We start from the raw sequence: 6,000 nt of genomic DNA on the forward strand, positions 1-6,000 counted from the left end.
CGTTTTGGGTAAAAGTAATGTGCACCGCACAAACACGCGGGTTGGTGAAGCTTGCTTATGTGTTTACAAACGCGAATAATATGAACAAAGCACTAAAACGGCTTTAATGGGGAAATCATTACTGCGCATGCGTCAACTGTATCTACGCAATATGACGGAATAATGCTTGGAGGGAAATTCTTGCGCATGAGCAGAAGGCATTAAAATGGAGTCTTAAAGACTCGCGTGCATGGCACCTGCTTAGCTGAAATGAAAACAATCTCTTTAACTAATGCTAATGTGGGAAAAGTATTAATAACTAAAGGGGAATAGAGTACAGATGGGCGGTAAACAGTGCAATAATTTATTTGTGAAAGTAACATTTGTCTTTTTGACTTTATTACTAGTGCGCGTTTGGGCCTCTCATGTATAACTGAAGTGAGCTGAGTCATGTGACAGCTGCGCATGTCTACTGAAAGTGAACCCGGAATGATGATTCGGAGTTTGAATAGAAGCCAAGGTCGCAAAGTATCCTAGCCTGAGAAAGGACGGTGAAAAGTTCAAAAGAGTTGTGGCAAAGTCATCATGTGCCCTGGGCAACCCCCAACTTTTTCCTGACTGATGCTGGTGGTAACTAACTCTGACTGACTCTGGGCTCTGCCTAACCAGGCCCAGGGCCAGTGCTATGCTGAATGAAACACATTAGAATACAGTTAAAACACCTACATACACTAGGGTACACAATGGTATGGTGGGGTACCCCTGTGATTGGAATGACCTGCCCTATAAGCCCTTAGTATATAATAGGGATTGGGGGATTGAAACTACCTAGAAGTCCCCAGTACCCTAGGGCATGGCAGTTTAGAGGCCAGCAGCTCCTTCTGCACTTGCATGTGTGCACTGCTGAAACCTGAGGTCAGTTTAAAAGCAGCACTGGGTGCCAGGACTGCTTTTAAAAAGTAAATTGGGCCCAAACACGACTTTGGTGTTTGGGGCACTTAAAAATAGATAACCTACAATGTTGTGGCATATTAGGGACCCCCAGGGTCTCCCCTAGGTATGCTAGGGGTGGGGGGTCAGGTATTTATAAGGTAGACCCTTATCAAATGAGTTTTTATATGCCTGGGTAAAGTGAAATTTATTTCACATTTCACTCCCCATATTGTGGTACAGTGCTACTCAAATTCGACTTTGATGCTAGGAGCACTTTAGAGGGAGAATCTGCAATCTTCCTACAGATTCAGAACCCCTAAGTCTCCCCTAGTTGCACATGAGGTGGGGTTCTTGTAGATATAAGGCAAGTACTTGTAAAATATGTTTTTGTAAGTCCTGGTGCTGGTAAAATGTCCCAAGTCATTTTTTCCATTGCAAATCCTCTGTTACATAGGTTAATATGGTAGGAAGTTATTGAATAATAACTATGGATAGGAGAGGGATAGAACTGCCATTCACTTCCCAGAATGGTATTAACAAATCCAACAATATCATATTGTTTAATTTCTCCTAAAGTGTACATACAAGAAGTTATAAGACTTTCATGTTTATAAGTGCAAATTCAGCCTTCCACTGGTCTGCCCTGATTGGTCAGAGTTAAGTGGATTAGCCAGGCTGCCTTGAAGAGGTGATAATGAGCCCCTGGGGTTAACCAGCTCTGCTGGGAGGGCAGTGTGCTTTTCCATAGGAATGCCAGGCCAGGGGGAGGAGTCGTAAACCATGGTCTTCAAAGGCAGAGGGATGGCCACAGTGTCAGTTTCCACTTTACACTTTTGACCCACACCAGACCTAGAATTAGGGAAGGTATGTGCAGATGGTAGGGGAAGAGTCTATGGAAATAAGTCATCCTAGAGGGTGTGTTTAGCCAGCTCTTACCTTCTTTGCTGGAAAAGCAGCCATTATAGATTTGGAAGATTTGATGCACTCTGGAACAAAATAATGCCACACTCTACAGGATGTGGTCATAACTTTGAGGAGTTACCCTGCTTCCATTGGTCAGAAGTGACCTCCTACATGACCAAGAGAACTTGGAATAAGTATCTGAGAGGGGCAGTGCCCTCTAGATCTGCTGCTTGAAACTTACTGAAGCAAGAAGTGCTCTGCTGAGAAGTTTTGCTGTGCAAAGATTTCCAAGGCCTGATCTCTGAAAACTGCACCATCTGAAACAACAGCCCTGTGGATTATTTTGCTGAAAAATAACTAAAGAGTGGACTCCCTGAAAGCTACAGGTTAAAAGAGCTCAACTGAAACATCACCAACTAAATCTACATCGTGGAGAACCATCAGTGGATTTGTAAGGGTTTTGTACCAGTGGATTGTGGGAACTGACGTCTTCAACTTTCAAGGACCATCTTGGAGCTTCCAGACCCTTGTAGTAAGTTTGAGACACTTTGGGACCCCTTGAGGAACTTCGGGAAGAAGTTCAAGAAGTTTGGGGAACTTTGGAGCAACTTTGAAAAAAGCTCCATAGAGGGACCGACTCAACCTGGTCAGCCAGGCCGTCTGCCTTCAACCGCGAGACGGCCAAGCCTTCCAGGTTCGTCCCGCTAAAAGCTCCATGGGTCCAACTTCCAGAGATTGACGAGGACTAGATAAAAACTGAAGCCAGCGAACCCTCACCGGATCCAGCTACATGAGGAGCATCGAGAGACACCACGAGAAAAAGCTCCAGAAAAGTTTCTAAGTCCGCTCGTAGAAAAGGTGACCGGGAGCAACCGCGAGAGCCAAGCCACCTGCCTTCCATCGCGTGTCGGCCTGGATTCCTGGGTTGTCCCGCTGAAGCAATCTTGAAATATTTTCTAAGTCCGCTCCAGGGAAGTTGCCCGGGACCTCGTCACAAGGCAAGCCGGCGAACCCTAATCCGGATCTCGACTGGCTGGGAGCTAAGTGTGAAGGTAGAAACTGAGACTGAGACCTGCTGCAAGCTGTAGCCGCTCAGGGCTCCATCGCGGTCGGCCTGAAACTTTGACTTTGCCCCGGTCTATCGCGAGCAGGTATCACAATATGGTGCTCTAATCTTCTAAGTGCTATATTTTATTAAATCTTTGAAAATTCATATCTCCGGTTCCCTACTTTCGATTTTTGTCATTTTGGTGTCATTTTAAAGGTAAAAATATTTGCTATTTGTATAAATTGGTGTTGGATTTTTATTATGTGTTGTGTCTTTAATTATTTACTGAAATGGTGTTTTTAAATGCTTTACATACCTGTCTTTGAAGTTAAGCATGTCTGCTTGCAGCCTCGTTACCAAGGGTTGAGCATAGGAATAATTTTCTAAGACCTATGCTGAGTCCTATCATGTGTTAGTGGTCTTATTGCCAGTGAGAGACCTACATTTGCCCCTACCAATAACCCACTTTCCAACAAGAGTGGGCTTACATATTGGACTATTAATAAATGTTGCAAATGAAATGTGAATGTGGGTGGGAAGTAAGAACTATGAATAAAAATTAAGGGGATGGGTTTGTGAACAATGGTTTAACGGAATTAGATGACATGTAAGCATTGTGTGATGATCTTCCTCCCTTGTCTGACCAATTAGATTTCGTATTTTTACGATATCGAAACTTTAGTGGTTGGAACATGAAGAACGAAAGGTATAAGTGAGATAGATTTAGTTAGTTCTACAGAACCAGATGCTGTGAGTCGTGGGATGCTGTCTGCGTAGCGGGAGAAGCTGATGCTGGGAGAGATGCTGTGACATGCTGATGAAGAATCAAATGCAGAACCTTCTATCCTAATTTAATTGAGTTAGATAAGAAGATCACGGAAGAATCTCAAGGAGGAAGAGAGTGTCAGAGAGGGGTGCGGCACAATCATTGGTAATCTAGAGAGGTCATCTATCCTGTCCTGATTCCTGTCCTGAAGTCTTTGTCTCCTGACCTTTCCCAGGGGACCCTTACCAGCCCTTTGGCCAGGGGGTTTGTCTTTACATCATTCTTGGTAATTATATTTTCACTTTATTTGCAGATGTTCTTTTCTCTCTGTCCTGTAGTATGAGTTTTGATGATTAACCAATTAATCTTTTCTCTCGTACGAATGATGGGGGTTGTACTGTGTATTTGAGATGGTTCACATACACTTGAAACTTAGATAAAGATTTTAAACCTTCCAGAGTCTGTGATTATTTACTGTGAAATTAAGGTAGGAATTTAGAGTTAAGTTAATCTTCACCATCAACTAGTTCAACAAATGGTCAAACGACCAGAGGAAATAACTTTTTGATCAGTGAAAGGTTAGCTAGGAATATTGAATAACTAATCCTGGATATTATGATCAACACAAATATAAACTTTGACTCCAGCGGTTTACTCAATTGTGTGTGTTTTTAAGGGCCCAGGTGAGTATATGGCAGTAGAGTATCTGTTGTTGGTACGCCGCTGGATCACCATTACTGAGAAACCATTTCACCTAAAGTGTTCAATGGAAATTAGTGAATGAATGGCATTTACTATTTCATAGAAACAACTTCATAAAATGTTATTTTTTCAAAATAGGCTTTTGCATGCTTATTTTTTAGGGTGCGAATGAAAGGGGAGCAGGTCTTACTTTCAGAAACATTTTTGTTGGAGGTATTTATTTTAGTGCTTTACTTCAGGGGACATTATTTCATATTTATAACTTTTACAGTGTCAATCAATTACTTTGGATGCTTTTAGACCGCACACCCTGCAAAACCCATAAAACAATCTTTCCTTTAACCCCCAAGAACCTCTAAACACCATCTATCCCTGCCACTTAAAAACTCCTCACCACGCATAAACTACACCAATCCCCAACTCCTAAATCCACCCATCCCTGATCCCTACAAACCTCCTATACCCAAAAATTCCACTCAACTCTGAAACGTAAAGCCACTCACACCTAAACTCCACCCTTCTCTGCCCCTAAACACCACCCATCCACAAACTCAAAACGCCCTTTCTACCCCTAAACTCCACCCATCCCTGAATATTAAAAGCCCTCACTACCCATAAACTCCACCCATTCCTGAATCCTAAAAACACTTTTCTGTGCCTAAACTCCACCCACCCAGAACCCTTTTAAACCTGTCACCACCCATCATTTCCACCCATCCGTGAACCATAGAAAAAACCCCAATAAACAAAGGAACCACAGAAAAGGTGAAATCAACGCAAGACTTTGCTCTTCCTAACCTGACCTTTGGGCTCTGCACTTTTCAGAAAGATCACCTTTTTTCTCCAAAGGAAAATGTTTTTACTGGGGAGAAGGGATGGGAAATGACATTGGAAGCTTTTATGACTACTCACAAAATAACAACTAGTTCTTTAAATAGAGCTGGTATGGGCACCTACACCTCCTTCACCCTTATTTTCCTTCTTGGGTATCTCCATCCATGTGTACACAAGCACTACTCTTACATATAAGATTGGATAGCAACAGAGCCTTTGAAGGCACCAACAGCCAAGACAATTTAGAATGAATCCAGATGCACAAGAGAACTCACCAGACTACCATCCAATGCCGGAAGAGCACATCATGTTCCCACATTGGTTTGGAAAGTTCTTATAGTAGTGCAGCATGCCCTTGCGGAGATCAAAAGGCTGCTGTGCAGTGCTTATTTAGTAAAAAAACGAATACGTGCCAAGGCCCTCGCCATGACGCCACTGCATCTCTCACCACCCATTGACCCTGCATCACTATCAATGACAGTACCAAAACAGCTACTAACCATCAGATTCCTAAAAAATTGACAGTTCAGACTATTTCAGCCTCCAAAGCTATAGGAATTGCATAGACTGCAGGTATTAGTTATTATAAATGTACATAGAATTAATAAACAACCATTGTTGTGCTCATCTCTAAATTCAATAAACGGCACCACCATATGGTAGACTGTCATAAGAGCTGGTATTATCATTTGCGTGCCAGTGCCTAGTACCAGAAACACCGGCTCAAATTAAGCACTGCTTTTGTGAGAGTTCCACCTCTCGTCAGACATTCATAACCATGTTTGAAATGACAGTAGCCTATTTTGAATCCTTCTCATTACTCAACCATGTGAAT

This window comes from Triturus cristatus, chromosome 10 (genome assembly GCF_964204655.1).
Source record: "Triturus cristatus chromosome 10, aTriCri1.1, whole genome shotgun sequence".
Lineage (NCBI taxonomy): Eukaryota > Metazoa > Chordata > Amphibia > Caudata > Salamandridae > Triturus > Triturus cristatus.